Genomic DNA, 16,406 nt, shown 5'->3' on the forward strand with positions numbered 1-16,406 from the left:
CCAAGGAATTACCTGGAAAAAGATGAAGGCATGGGGGAAGGGGGGAGTGGGATGGGCAGGATGTATGTCACAAGTACGAATGTTTGTACTGTGTGCCAAAAGTATCTAATCAGAATATCGCCTTCCTGCTTCACTCTGTTCATCCGTCCAACTCTTTCCCATCTCCTACTTCTTGTCTGCCTCCCCCGCAGTTAACTCTGACAGACGGTGAAGGCGGCAGGATAAGCGATTGTCTGGCCCTAAGGAAGCGGTGGCGGCAGCGAGATCGGTGAAGGGGCCGACCGGACAGGGCAGAGACGAGTGGGTTGAGGCGGCAGAGCTGTCGCTACGGTGACGTGACGTGGCGGGCTGTGGGTGAACTTGACATTGCTGTCGGGGGTTTAGTGCTCCATCTTCTAAACTTGGTCCGGTCCGTATTGTGGCTGAAAATAAGTTACCTGGGAACATTCCTGCCAGTAACCCTACGCGGGTCCAATTATTAAAATCAACAAAAATAAATTATAATACAGAAAGAAAATACTCGGTATACTGGAGAGTATATTCACCATCAGCAGTAGTGCCGTACCTGCGGACACATCAGAGGGGTTTATGGGATCTTTATTTCTGATTGCACCCTTGTGAGCTGACAGCGGCATAAATCTCAGCAGTGCTTTAAGCAGAAGCATATGCAGCTATGAAAAAAAAAAACCTCTGTGAGGTTGTTACAGTACGGGAGGGGCGGGGTCTCCTTTTAACTTCCACACTGTCGGGAGATTGATTTTGCTCAATCTTTAGCAATACCGTGTATTGATATCAAATAGATTCAGTCATGATATATTCTTGGAGCTACTAAAAAGATGGAACCTGGTCGACATAAACAGCATGGTAGAAGTCTTTAAACTATACCGGACAATCTGACTGGTCCTTTGCCTGCGAGTGGTTCCCGAGCCCCCCTCGGTTTCCTAATCAACATTGAACAACACTGAGTAAGGCTAACTGGTTCTGGCAGAAGTAATGGCACCACATGGGAGCGGTTCTCCTCACGTTCAATCCAGCAGACTTCCTTCAGCTACTCGCTCTCCTTGGCGGTAGATTGTTGAGAATGTTTGAGGCTAGATTCAATATTCTGTCACGTAGTTGCTTTATCCCAAACGAGAAAGGTGACTACAGCTCACGAGCCATAATCCATTCCTGCTCATCCAGATTGGAAGACAGTCACGCGTCACAGCGGTGTTTCGTTGGTGGAGCCGATTCTTAACGAGGACTTAGCCTCCCCGCCCGCCGTGGCATCTGCGCTCTCGCCTTCCTGCATGCGTACATCATGTGGACGTCACCGCTCCCTCGCAACCTGTTAGGCCGTGCTTAATCCAGCCTGCCGAGACGCAGCGCCTTCTCGACCCTCCGGCCATATGTTCAATGAAAGATCAACTCTGCCGGGAGGCCGACAAGATGCGGTTTTGTGCTTTCTGGATATAACGCCTCTTTCTCCATTTTTTTTTTTAGTCTTACTCGATTAAGATGGTCAGTCATTAGGAGACGGCGTCGTTCTCCCGTGAGAAATCCGAGCCGTCGCTAGTGACTCACGAATCACGGCCCAGTTCACAAACCAGAGTTCATCTGGGCATATGGGCATGCTTGACATTACGGATCCCACATGCTGGGACAGCAGGGCATCCCATAATATGGATTGATCCCATATAGAGGGAAAGTGGAAGGGTGGGGGCTGGATGCGGGGGGTCCACCGGTGAGCTAATCTGGTATACTAGAGAAGGGCTTTGCCCCAGGGGAGGTGGACCGAGCAACTGAGGTGAAAAAGAAATCCGGAAATTTTATGTATGATAAAACATTAACATATTTTCTAAACCAAATTATGCTGGCACTGTGAACATCTTCTTTTTTTTTGGGGGGGGGGGGGGGGGGGGGTATGATGCCCAACCAGTGTGTAATTTTCTGAATGTGTTCCAGCATGTGACAACATACGGGACTCTGGGAATAAAATGTAAAATGGTCTCATTTAAATAGTAAGAGAATATTAAATCTGTAATCAGACAGCCAGAAATCAAAACCAAGAATTTTAGTGAGTGTCTCATTGTCATTTACCTTTGCAGGACTGTACTGTTACTTGTAGCCCACTCAGGAAACAATTCTCCTCTCATTGTCACCATCATCATCATCATGATCATGATCATCATCATCATCATCCAGGTCCCCACTTTGCTTCTCCTTCAAGCTCCATTTTATCTGTTCATCAAGTTACACTGAGAGGAACAAAAGAAGAAGAAAAAAATCTTGACATGATTACTTGCACTGGAAAAAGAGTCAAAATTGTGTGTGTGTGTGTGTGTGTGTGTGTGTGTGTGTTACGTGCGTGTGCGTGTGTGTGTGTGTGTTTGTGTGTGTGTGTGTGTGTGTGTGTGTGTGTGTGTGGGAAGATGTGAACATTTTAAAGATAGAAAGGTCAGGATGGTAAATTGCCTCTCAGTACATGAGTCTCACTCGTCCTTTGACTATAATGTGGGGGTTTAATCCGTCCTCCTGCCCTTTGTGCTTACACAGAACAAGAAATTGTAATTCCCCACGGGCTGATTTTTTACTTTTTATTTATTTATTTAATTTAAACGTTCAGTAAATGTTTGCGCCTCCCCCCTTGTTTGACACTTATTGAAAATCATTCTTTGGAAAGTGGACAATGTCTCTTGTGGAAGTCTTTTTTTCTTCAAAGGAAAAAAAAAGTCCATTTAGGTCAGTGATTTATTTTTAAAAAAAGTTCCATTCAGTCAACCTGCTTTGGGGCAGATAATAATAACATTACGACTTCATTCTTGGAAAAATGATTTCATTCCGCTCATAAACTATTTTTTGATGCACTTAAGCATGTTTATTTCAGCCAGTTCCTAATGCTCATTTTTGATTTGACAGAAAAGTATAAAAATATATATGGATATTTATCATTATTGCCGTAAAAGTAGTCATACTGAGTTCTTTCCAATATTTTATGTTTGCTGCAAGCACTCAGTGACACAGTACAACAACAGCAATACATTTTCGAAATGACGGGCCCGATATACACACAGAATCAACCATTCACAGTCATACACTAGGATGGACAAGAATTAAACATTTTCAATTAATCGAAAATACGTGTTGCTGTAACGTGGACGACTGGACCTGAGATTTAAAATCCAAACCTTGAAGCTGTCAAGCACTGCTAACAAAATATATTGTATGATAGGATATCCCAAACAAATATGCAAGTTCTCTCACCAAAAAAAAACCCAAACATTTTTTCAGATGTCATTGACTTTGACTATCTCCTATAGAATAATCCTGGATGTCTTTGTCTGCGGATGTCTTTTGTTTCCTCGCTCTCATTCTTCTCTGAAACCGATACAAGCGTCGAGCTTCATTTTCATATAATTGAATTGCGCCGCTCCCCACGGCGAGCCGGGATTCAGTTAAGCCGAGAGTCCTCCTCGACTACTGTTACCTCGGCGCCGATTTGGTTACAGCTGTTACCGCGGCAGAGCAGCCTGCCAAAGCCCCGTCTCGGCGGACGCCTCCCCCTAATTGCTGTGTTTATTGGAAATTAAAGATATACCAGTTAATGAAACGCGGCAAACATTAGCGCCGATGGAATGTCATTAATTCGAAGCCGGCTCTCCATCTCTCATGTGACGCTCAGGCGGGGAAGAGGAGGGATGCTGAATATTAGCATGAAAATGATTTGTTTTTGTCTGTGGGTAGGCACTTGAATATTTTTTCATATTTCCAGCATGAATGTAAATAAAGTTGGTGGATGAGCTGCAAGCTCCTCTTTGTTTATGGACAGGGTGGAGGGGGGTATAAAAGGAAGGCCTGCAGAGTGGCGGCATCTGCGCGGCATACGGCATGGAGCCCAGTCGCTGCCCCCGCCCCTCCCCTCCCCTAAACACGCATACTGTATAGGCTGGAGTGCCTATATCGTCAACAGCCTGAGTCTCAGGAGATAGCACAAGCTGCCAGCGAGCTGCTGATCGATGTTTACTGTCGGTTTGGCACTCAGTGATGCGCTATAGTGGCTCATTCATTCTTGTCAATGAATATGCAAAGGGATGGTTATTTAAGCGCCAATGTCCGTGCACATTTCAGTACAAAATGTCCAGCCTGGCGAACATGAGATTCTTCCCTAATGGAAAAGTGTAGCGGCAAGTTGAGTTTTTTTTGTGCTGCATCTGGACGGTAAATAGCTGCTGAGGGACCACTGTTGGAGCTCTGCTTCCCTTTTTGCAGCCGTTTGTTTCACTGCCACGGCACATGTTCACGTCTCGGTCGAGTGATTCTGTTTAAATGCCATTCAGCTGAGATGTTTAATTCAAAAACAAAATCTGAGTTTGCACCAAAGTTTTTTTTTCTTTTTTCAAACTTTCATTTCAACATTTTTTCATGATGAGTTTTTTTCTGCATAAAACATTTTTTACAATTTAATGTTGCCCATCTTTATAGCATACGTGGTTTCTGGAAATGGCGTCTTCAAACCAAAATGGCAAATCTTTAAATTCCATGTTGCCAAACTTTTTTTGATCATCACATACAAGACATTTTGTTGGCGCATCATTGTTAGTTTTGCGTTTTACAGCAAATCAGGAAATTGGCGAAAACATTTATTTTTTATTTCTAGTGACATCCATTTGTCTAGTATTCATGCCCCAAGTTTCGTAGAAATCTGAAGGATCCTCGAAATGGCCAAATTTGTATTCTTTGAATGAATTTTTGAGTGGTTGTTTTTTTTTTTTGTTTACCCATAACAGACATGGCTACCAAATTTAATGTTGTTAAATTAAACTGGCTTCAACTATCAATATAAAAAACAAATATTTATAATAATGCCTAGGTTATTCAAATTTGATATTTGCTTTTAATTGGGCAAATTTTCTCATTACATTTTATCTTTTCTTGTTACGATAGTTTACTTCCTGAGTGTCATTGGGTTTGGCAATTTAATTTTTTTTTTTTTGTGGGTCCTAAAATATCTCTTAAAAGTGTACTTGAATAACTTGTTAAGCACAAGGTTCTTCTATATATCTACCACTTCTACTTCTACTACTTTCTTTGCTCCGGAGATGACTGCAGAAGTATCAAAGCTAAGAACATGAAATGAATGCAATGCTTTTTTTTTTTTTTCTTTTTACTTTTTTTGCCGAGTGAATCGTGGCTCCCTTGAGGCCTTGAGCTGAGTGGACACATGAACTCAAGAGACTTCCTCACTGTGCTTCCACAAACGTGTGAAAAGCTACAGGGAGACTCCTTCTCTTCCATTTTCTTTCTTTTCATGTGGAAGACAAGCAGAAGTTTGTGTAAGGAGAACGAGATCAGAAGACACGTGTCGTGGTATTGGTCTTGAAAGATTTTCAGTTTTTTTTCTTCACAATTTGATGCTTGGCTGCTAATTACGCTCCCCGTGGAAAGTTATAGTCTCTCTGCGTCTTTAAACTGTAAACACAAGCAAGTCTGCACTTGCATCGCGCTGTTAGTTAGCCTCCCCGTGGTGACGTATGTTTTTTATTCTCATATCACTTTTGTCTTACACGTTTCTTCATGTACGAACAAAACGTTTTTCCTTTCACCTTGAAGCTCAGCTGTTATGAGATTATGAAACGAAAATAAGTCATCCTGCGACCGCCCTTTGGAATCCCTACGATGGCGGTGATGACGCCAAACACATTTATCAATACCGTCAGAATTAAACGGCGTCAATTTCATCATCTGACAGCCAGGCGGCCTGAAAATAACAATAATAACAGTGAAATCCAATTTAATAAAGGGATAATTGAATTTGCAAACATCAGAGGAGAGATGTGATCCCAGATTATGTTTTTTTTCTTTTTATAAATGAAGTCTAGAGATATTGGCCATATGTAAATTGGGAAACGTCGAGATGGATACCGCTACATGATTAGGGTCCAGTCATGATGAAGTTCTGTCGCTTTAGATGTGAATGATGTGGGCTGCTGGGTGATGTTAAAATCTGATTAAAGGTAATGAAAAAGTATATGAGCTGGGGGAATGAAGGCTGTCATGACATCTTATGGAGCAAAAGGCTTCACATGTCTTCATCTGGATATTGCGAGCTCCCAGTGTGTCTTTATCCTGTTTAAAGGTCGTCTGGAGAAAAGAAAAAAAAGAAAAACCAGCAGTTCATCTCCCCTTGCTGTTGTAGTCTTTTCACTATCCCGACAGGTGGTCGGTCTACTAGCAGCGTGACCCACTTTTATCATCATGTCCTCATCTGACCTCCAGGCTAGACTGCAAGGGGCACTCGAGGAATATTTCCTTGTTTACCAAAAGCGTCCGTAAACCTTCTTTGTCTTTATTAGAGGTCATCGCAACGACGTGTACGGTATACTTTACGCGATGGGCTGACACTTGGAAGATATTAAATCAACTGCATCTTTTATTGTAATTGAGCTTTTTTTTTTTTATCGGTGCAAGCCATTTCCTGATAATACAGAGAGAACCACAGCAGAGCTAGCTTATTTTTCCAGCAGAGTGGGACAACATTATAAAAGCTTTGTGTCCTTTTTCCAGCCTCTAAGCGTACATTCTACGTCTACTCTCATCTCCTTTAAACACCCATCTCGCATGCCACTTTGTGCTGGACTTTACATAAGGGCTCGAGGTAAAGTATTTTTTTTTAAGAGGCAAAAAGGGAGGATGGGAATCAGTGGGGCTTTGTCACAGCTTTTAGCTGAGTGAGTTTTGTAGATTATTCATGATAAAATTATCGCTTTCAGGTATCCTAGACAAATGAGTTAAGTAAAACTACTAAAATTTTTTTTTGCCTATGCAAAGTAATGTAGTCGGAGCCTGTCAAGACTATTTTGAGAACTTGCCATGACAAGACACAGTGAGTACCATTCTAGCCATCTGCAGTTTTAATTATTAAATTTTGGTTTTAAGAGAATATCAACCACTCAAAGACTTTCTGGGGAAATTCATTTCTGGTACCTTAGAGATTTTCTTGTCTATCTAAAAAAAAAAAAATCTCTAATCTTGACTGAGCGCCTTCATATGATTTGCCTTTCATAAATAATAATAAAAAATGAATATAAACATTTGTTTTCCACTACTGGGAATACTTTGTGTCGGCATGCGGACCATAATCCTCCCACCTTGGTGGAGGTCTGCACTCTGCTGTGTGGCTTTCTATTTGTAACTGTTGAGGCTGTTTGGAATTCACCAAATAGATGCATCTTATCGCGAGCATGTTTCTACCAGGACAAAGAAGCCGCTCCTTGGCAACAGAATCACTTTGTCAACAGTCTGTGCCTACGAGCCTCAGCACCCCTGTCCCCCCCCATCTCCTGCTTTTGGAGGGTGATTTTTCAGCCTCCAGGTGTTTACCTGCAGGATACACATTCCTCTTGAGGAGCACATGAGTGTCACATACGCCAGCTGTGGGCAGACACATCGCTCAGTGATATCGAGGGAGGGAGGCGAGCTGGGCCAAACAAACAAGTGAATGGAGGGCAACGCCGCTTTTATTATGCACCCGCCAAAAGCTTCGACTCATTATGTATGCGGCCGTCCCAGAGCAAGCATCCATATCCGGAAAGCGATCCCCGCAGTGGCTCTGATCACATTTTTCCAAGTCCAAGGTCAAAAAGAAATTTGGAAGGCAGGAACTTTAAAGCCAAACAACAGGTGGCACTATAATCTGGGACCAAAATTGATGACTCAAGGAAAATTAGGAGGGTTTGCTCAATAGGGTATAAAGGGGCAATGATTCATCGATTAGTTGATGATTAATCACTCATCGAAACAATCTATGATTATCTTTGATAGTCGATTAATCGTGTTGACAGTTTTTTAAAATTTAAAATCTTCAAAATTTCAGTTTCAATTTTTGTCGTCCTTGATGAATGCAGGCTGATAAATTTTGTGTTGGGCGCCATGTTGGGGGAAACCTGATCTGGACGTTTCTTATCAAACATTTGCCTATGCGAAAGGTTATAAGTTTGAACTTTATGAACGTTGCTAAATTAATATCCTGACATCAAAAATCATGACTTTCTTCTTAACCATATAAGTCAATATTATAAACATGATTTGTTTGAGTGACTTTTGGTTCTGGCGAGATCAGTCAAAAAGTTTTAATGCATTTTCTGCGGACAACAGGCTAGCTAAAACACATGATAAAAAGTTTGAAACAGCCTGTTGGGATGGTCATCACAACCGTAGGGTTGACCTTTTTCAACACAAACAGCCACCCATGCTCTATTTGCTATCGTCTGGATGCCATCAAAACGCAGAATGGAAATTCCGGGCTACTTAAGCCTCCTGCAGCTGCTCGCGCAAGACGGAAGATAGCCTTTGGTCAACGCCAGTTTGCCCTCTGTGTGTGTGCCGCAAGTTGCAAATGGAAGAGGGAATAATAGATGAGTATCCGCTCGCGTCTGATGGAAGGTCTAAGTGATACAAATGCGTCCCATTCCGGTGATCCATCCGGGGCTGTGTCATGGAGGTGATTTGTGGGAAAGGTCGAGCAAGAAATGACTTTGGCTGAGGAGGCGAAGGCGAATCCCCTTGTTTGTGTTTTGGCGGCCCCCGCCGAGCAACGGGCTGCGGCGACGGGCGTCTGGCGCAGGTGGTGTTTTCGGAGGATCGGGCTGATATATCATTTTGCCAAGGTCGTACTCAATTAGGCTATTTGTTGAGCACGGCGGCGTGAGGTTGGTTTAATCAAGCGAGGGACGGAGACAACAGCGACAAAAGAGGAAATAAATTAGGCATGGCCAGGCGACGCTGTCAGCCTGGCGGCAGCCGGCTGGAGAAATGCTCCATTTAGCTGGTCTTTTTTGAGAAAAAAAAAAAAAAAGAACCATCCGCACACACAAAGCTTAAATAATTGTATACACAGACCGACTTCAACCATCTTAATCAATTTCTTAAATATATCTCTCGGAGGATCCCCTCCTCTTTCCACGTGGCGCGACCCGGATATTTTGTCTCCACTCTGAACCTAGCATAATACTGCTAAAGCTAACATACAAACATACGGTACAATTACAAGAAACTATTTAACATACATGTGGATCGCCTCATTGATATTGTGCCTAATAATATGCTGCGCCCAGTGGTCCGAAAAATATGGTGGTACTTGTAGGGCCAAAAGGTCAAAACAATACGGTGCTTGTAGATTCACTGTAAATGACAAAATTTAAAAAAAAAAACATTAATTTTACTCCTCTTGGGGACTATGCATGCCTTTTCATACTGATTTGTGTATATTTTAAACACAGTTCCCTGGTTTCTTAACATGTCTGACTTTCTTTGGTCCCAAGGATCAAGACTTACAATGCACTTTACGCACCAGATAGGAAAATCGCTCAGGGTCTTAGTTACATATTTTTAATTTAAATTACAAGGGAACCCAAAAGCTCCAATTCGGCCCCATTGGATTGTCACTAACACTCACCTTTCCTTTTTGTTTATGACTTTCTAACGCAGTTATAACCTTTTTTTTTCTGAAGCACAACAGGCAACACACAAAAGGTTAATTACACCAGATGGGCATGATTAGCAAATGCGTTTAAATAGACACTTGTGTGTGTGTGTCTGTGTGTGTGTTGGGGGGTGGGCATTTAGGTGTGACTGCAAAGACTGGCATGCATCAAGCAAAGTGACAACAGTTGTTTACCCTGATTAAGCCGAGCCCTTGAAGGGCGCTTAAGCACCTATGCAAGCGGGTTGCAGCCCTCAAGGAGAAGAGTCAGGCTGTGTTAATAGCGAAGCAATCAGCGGCCATTCAGGTTAATGGGCTTTCAGCGAGTCGGCTCCAGCTAATGTGTGATTTGCGGGGTGAGCCCGTAAGCTTGGCATTAAAGCTTCGCCGCGCACTCCGCCGACTCTGCCCCGGCTCGACTTTTTCCTCGCCACACCCTCAGGCGCTGCGGCATCTTATGGCGGTAAATATTTGATTGAATAAAAAGAAGTGGCTCGATTTGCTCGGCCTTTGCTTTCATACTAAAGGGAGCGTTTCTTTATTACCTTCTGTCTACACTGTCATCTCTTCGGGTAGTAAATAAGTTAAAGGCGAGTGAGATGGTGGCTGGGGAGGAGTGATGATGATGATGATGATGATGAATTGATAGTACAGAAAGTCAATGGTGACAAAAACGAGGAGTACTGCTTGCTTTTCTCGGCACTTACCTGTCTGTTTTCTCTCTCCCTCACTTGCTCGCTTTCCACGAGACCTCTTAAGCTGTGACATTTCCGTTTCCCTGGAGACAGAGCGTGCCAGGCGGTTGCCATGGCAACTCCCTGCACTTTTAGCGTGCACGCACAACCCAGGCGGGGATGGCTGCTGGAGGAAGGAGGGAGATCCAGAGGAAAAGCACACCTGCTGGCTTCTTGCTAATTGGCTATTTCTCTTTCGCACTTTTTTTTTTTTTACACCCCATGTCTGCTTTTAACTTTGTACCCTCTCCTTGGATTGCTTCTTCATTCCTGACTTTAGAAGTTCTTTCTTCCCGCCTATTGTGTCTATTTTTAAATTGCTCTTCTCTCAAAGTTCTTCACTTATGCAAGCACTCAAGGCCTCTTCTTTGTGTGTGTGTATCGAGTACGAGCGCAACTTCAGAATTTATCTTCATCTGACCTTGTCACTCCCCATCATCACGCTCAGCTACATGCTACATCGCCGAAACCCTTGAATGCACCTTGCTTTTATTAGCTGCTTGTCATACTAGCTTGTTTTGATGGGTTTGAGCTTCCATCCAAACAACCCCTTGGACAAACACACTTTACCATAATAAATCACCAATCAGGTTATACTGTAGAACTCCATATTACAAATATCAGAGCTAACTTTTCCTATCTCTGTTTGTGGTGAGACGCTTGAACACACTGTGTATCATCAGACATTTGTCATGTTTGCTTGTCCTCCATGATTCGAGTAAATTATTGGTCCTTCCACGCCTTTACACAGGCATAAAGGCATAAATCCATAAATTCATCTCACACGCCAATAAATATCTCAACGAGAAGGGTGCACACTAAGAATCTCCTTCTAGTCATGATCCCTGGCTTCCAATTTGATCTCTTGTGAATCTTAAAGGCCCAACTCTATATTGCAAATATCACAGATAATCTTCTCAATCCTGCCGCTAATCACCGTGTCTGAGACGCTTGGACATATCATGATTATTATTAGCTTCTTGCTATATTGTGGTGGGAGACGCACTGGTCAAGCATTTTGTGGATTAAACTGGGTTGGGTGTTGTCTTTGGTCAGAGTAGAAGTTGTTATAGGGAGTCTTGACGGGAGGCCGAGATAAGCCTGTCATCGCATCCGTGACATTTGAACGCATGACGCAGGAGGACAGCTATCCCTTCATTAAGTCCACGAACAAACTGCTGTGTCATCGTGGGTAAGGGGTACGGGTAACGATTATGAAATCTGTTTGCCGCCACATAGTGAATGTTAAGTAGTTTACCATTTTCCTGGCAGCAGAAAGGCAAATACCGATGTGGTGACATTGGGGGGTAAGAAAAACAACAAAACAAAATATAACAGTAAAGCCTGCATCACTACTCAAACGCCAAATATGCTACGATGGGCTTTTTTTGTCCACCAACTTGTCTAGCAATGTGTTTACACCATCAACTTTCTGTGAGTGAAAAATAGATTTAATACAAAAAAAGACACCGTGGATTCAATAAGTCCTTTGACCTTTTATGGACTGATGCGGATTGGGTCCAGTCCCCCTGACCCATTTAAACTTGGCCACATGGAGCTCACAATTACACTATTGATCCGACTGCCGGCCAGGCATCATCCGTCCAATTCATCCACCTTCGAGCACTTCAATTATCAGAGCCATCACGGCCACGCCGCTGCGAGTGGCAGCTTGTCCAACACTGTAATCTGTCAGGGAATGAGATCCTGACCGCCTCGTCATATGCCAGATGCTCCCCTATATGTCACCTTGATCATTAAGGGCCGTCAAGCACTGACAGGGTTGTGAAAGGGCCTCGGGTCCCTTTAGAGCAGCAATTCTCATTCTTTTTTTGTACCGAGGAGCCGTTACATGCACAACAATATTTCTCTTTGGTAAGCTTCAGACGATTGTGTGGTGCAAGTTAATTTATCTTAGTGAAGTCCAGTACCGACTAATACAGCGGTTGCGTTTTTTTGTTTGCAATACGTTATCATAGCCCAAACTTGGCAAATGTATATGCTCATATAACCCGTACGTTGTATCATCTCGGGCCATTCGGTATAACTTCCACTCCCTTCAGAGTCTTTTTGTTAACTAAGTCACAAAATAAATCTTGCACCTTCCAAAGGACCAGCAACATGTTTAGGACATATTGGAAAAGCTGCCTAAGCTGAACTAGCTAGCAGGTAGGGGACAGAATATTGATCGAATATCCAGTTTGAGCCAAGTGAAACAGCACGGCCTCAGTGCTGCCCACGCCTGACGTGCAAACTCTAAAGAAAGATCCAGGCTGTTTCTAAAGCCTGCTTTTCTTTGTGCAAGAACAACCTCCCTAATTCCCTGCCATGAATGCTCCTGCTGACAGCCTAAGGTCTGGAGGTCTGGGACTCAGAGCTGCACAACTGGACCGACATGAACTGGAAGTAAGGCCGAAGCGGAATCAACAACAGTGAATGCAGGAAATTACTCTTGATCTACTATTTTTCCCCGCAGATTGATGACTAAAACACCACAAAAGCGCAGTTTATCCACGTGAATTGCGATTTACTTGAAGGGGTTGTGAAATGGTCACAAAGAAAATTTGAATGAAGATTAAAGCTGTTTGTGATGGGATATTTCACAAACTATTATAACCTATTCATTCATGGCGTTTCCCTGGGATGACTTTTTGAAATTTTTTGCTTCAATTTGAACTTCTATCCAGCTGTGTTCATTCCACAAAGATTAATAACTAGGAAATAAAGCATTCAGGGATTTTTTTCCCCTCAGTTCTCCCCATGCCGATTGCTCGCGGAAACTTTCCCATTCAATTGTTTCATCTACATAATTTTACTGAGCCGTAATTACCATAACAAAGATTTGGCGTCCTCCGGTGACATTGCTCAGACAACAAATGCCATCCCAATAGCTCTAAAATAGCATTTAATGTGAATGAGAATTGGAGGGGATGTTGACAGCTTTATGATATGCAACACACATCGGTGGGATGCACCAAATTAGAGCTGTTTTCACAGAAAAGTGTCTCCCAAGTCTCATCTTTGCAATGCCATTCCAATTAGCTTAAGCTCGCTAGGAAGAAGGGACGTGATGCATTTGTGTGAAAATTAATTATGGTCTTTTTGTTCTGAGAGACTAATCATCACTTTACGGTTATATTTTCTGTCTAATTAAAAAAAAAAAAACATTTTTTGTCTGTGATGTAAAAATTGCTATGAAGATGCAAACTAAGTTTCTGCATCCAATTTAGTGAAACACAATGATTATTGATTAGCAGTTAGGATGACCAATATTTGATCAAAAAGAAATCATTTTATATACAGCACAACAGTAGCCCCTGAACTTCTCAAGGTACCTCCACCTGCTTTTTAATAGTTGTAAAAGTAAAATGATATAGTAACACCATTGGCAGTGATAATGGGGGGCAGGTGCTTTTTCAATATGGCCACATTTACACCAAGCAAAGATTCATATTTGTGACTTGAACTGCCCACTTATATTAAGATGGCCCAGAAAAGATCATTTTGTATCTCAAATAGAAGAAGCAACAGTCTTATGTTTTTGGAAAAAAAAAACTGTTACAACTGCCCACAGCACAAACAACATCCTCCGTGTGAGTCATGTTTGGATGGCCCCTGGTACAATGCAAAAAATATATTACAAATTCAGCTGGGAGAAGAAAAGTCAATGTCAAGAGATTAGAGAAACGCTTTACATCATAAAACTGGAGTGACGAGGCTCAGAAAGGAATTATCAAGATGAGCAAGGCCCTTTTTTGCCCCTCCGCCTTTCTTAAACAGCCACTTTGCAGTGAAAATTGCTTTAAGCCACTGTATATTCAACCCTATCTCTCGCATATCATAAAACTGTCAACATTCAACCCCATTTTCATTCATATTGGATTTTATTTTAGAGCTACTGAATTTGAAATCCTTCTGTAAGGGTTCAAAGTCTTTGTTATGGGGAATTAATCTCGGTCAAATCACTTGGGAGAGCACTGCGGCGTAGTTAGCGCTATTCCGTCATGGTTGATTTTACTGCGGCACTGTGGTCGTTACCTAGACGTCCAACTCTTTGTAGTCCCGGGAAGAGCAGTACTAACTCAACTCCACTTTGCACCCCATGAAAACTCAACAATAGAATTGAATATAGTTTGCAAATTGGCACAGTCGGAGGTCTTTTTAAGGCTATGCCTCCATTTCCCATCCTATTCTAGACCATGTAAATTTAATCCGGAGTCAATCCCAGTTTAGCCAGTGTGAAAGGCAAACTCCACTTTTAACTGATCCCACGTATGGACAGACAATAAAACAAAAATTCAAAACCTTTTAATCAAATCTAAACTTTTCGGCTACTTTCAAAGTGCACGTTCTGCAACATGACCGCCGTGAAGTAAACACAAAGTGACTCGATTACGCCAGCGCACCGCTAATCCCCGTCCTCCTTTACCCCGCCGCCATTATTTCCCCACATAAACAGACTCGCTCGTACATTCACGCTTGTGTTTAGTTTACCGTTTATTTTTAGAAGGCCGGTGCCTAATTAGGAGGGAGCTGGTGTAGAACACAAGCATAAACAGCAACATTAGTGCTGATGGCTAATGAGAGAAGCTATTGTGGGTAAAGCTAGGGTAGTTTCATCGCATATTTTTATTATTATTCTTTCATTATCTTCTCAGTGGATGACTGACCCCTCCGCCTCTTAAAATACAAAAGCTAAGCTATTATATTTGTGTTAACTTAGTTCTCACTGGCATGTTTTCAAGTCGTTGAGAACAACTTGGCATGCAATAAAATGCAATAAAGGGGGTGTATTAAATAGCTTTGCTTTCCAAAGATAAATTCCCCATGATTTTTATATTTCTTATGCCTGAAACAATTAAAATATTTTTTCCAGTAAAAATATTCTTATTATTTAAGAAATGCTGCAAATAGGGGAAAATAATTGAAATCATTTGTTGCTGTGAGAGGGAGCGGTAGCGCAAGGTCCATGGAGGCGGAGCAGTCGGACGGATTGCTTTGGGCAGTCAGCTGTGTAGCGCTTGATGTGAACCAGTGCTGTCACGGGCTTGTTATCTTTATCATTTTCCCTCATAATGCGCAGGACGCTGGCGAATTGACTGTCTTGCACAGGCCGATATCTGTGATACGCTGTGCTTTTCCCAAGTGGGCAAATAGGTGCATTAAGCCTTCTGTGCTACAATTTTGTCATATATAGATATGCCCATGTACATTAAATAAAGCATGACTCATTTGCTGTAATGGTTTGTAACCCTTAATATGCAGTAATGCGCTCTATAACCCGGTGCCCCAACCTATATGTGGAAATTTCTAAAAATAGTCCTCTTCATTGAGACTCTCTCCATATAATGAGGTGTGCCTTAAAGTCTGAAAAATATGGTAACTTAAGTAAATACACCAAACATGTTTCCTCAAATATCGATCACAACTCTAATATATATATGTATGGTGCACCCCAATTAGTTGACGCCCCCCTTCTCATAATTGGAAAAAATAGCATAATAACTCTTTTGTCATTTGAATGACAATTTCATTTTATATGAATTGTAATGCAGTACAGTGTATATGCAATATTCCAAAAGATTTTGAACATCTACAACAAAAATGATCCTAATAGATGCCTTTCTCATCTACAGTTGAATATACCTTTTGCAAAATAATGATATAAAATCATCTTTTTAGTAGATGCCAACAATTTTCTGCATGGTCCCGACTTCCGCATCTCACTGAGATTACTTTTCCACTCCAACTGTGCGCAAGCAACAACTCAAATTTCCATCGAATTTTTCTTAGTCAGACTTAGCGTGAGTCCATATCTAAAACTGTTATGGGTTTTATACATGCAGAGACACAGAGTTCATGACTGAGGGTTACCAGTGGTTACCTGAGCAAGAAAGCCCGAGAAGCGCCGTCACGGCTGTCTCCCCACTGCCCCTCACGGGCCGTAGCCCCTCTGCGCACATCAGCCTAATCAGGCTGCTCAGTATGCAGAACAACCTTCCCAGACGGCCCCGGCGCCGAGCCCTCAGTCGCTGACCTCCCCTACAGCAATGCAGGCCAGTCGGGCTGAGCTGTGCCCAGTCAGCCGGTGCCAGATGTCAGGCGGGATGGATAGCGGCGATAGTTATGCAGAGGAACAGGCGAAGGCTGGATCAAGTGATACTGGCAAGGAATTTTTTTACGCATTGCCTACTGGGGAAAGAAGGAAATGA

At 42.4% G+C, this 16,406-nt stretch overlaps 2 protein-coding genes across 16 annotated transcripts in view; one reads left to right on the top strand and one right to left on the bottom strand.

Moving 5' to 3' along the window:
* slc12a4 (solute carrier family 12 member 4) overlaps positions 1–16,406 on the bottom strand; it is a 201,404-nt gene that overhangs the window by 63,493 nt on the left and 121,505 nt on the right. For 6 of the 9 annotated variants that reach the window (XR_015857432.1, XR_015857428.1, XR_015857429.1 and 3 more), the window contains exon 24: positions 2,080–2,237. The exons of the other annotated variants lie outside the window; for them this stretch is intronic. The gene's annotated coding sequence lies outside the window, so the exon portion shown is untranslated. The remainder of the gene's footprint in view (positions 1–2,079; positions 2,238–16,406) is intronic. 9 annotated transcript variants of the gene reach the window in all.
* celf6 (CUGBP Elav-like family member 6) overlaps positions 1–16,406 on the top strand; it is a 105,280-nt gene that overhangs the window by 24,346 nt on the left and 64,528 nt on the right. The window lies entirely within an intron of this gene.

Source organism: Syngnathus floridae, chromosome 3 (genome assembly GCF_059516105.1).
Source record: "Syngnathus floridae isolate MCC-2025c chromosome 3, RoL_Sflo_1.0, whole genome shotgun sequence".
In the NCBI taxonomy this organism is placed as follows: Eukaryota; Metazoa; Chordata; class Actinopteri; order Syngnathiformes; family Syngnathidae; genus Syngnathus; species Syngnathus floridae.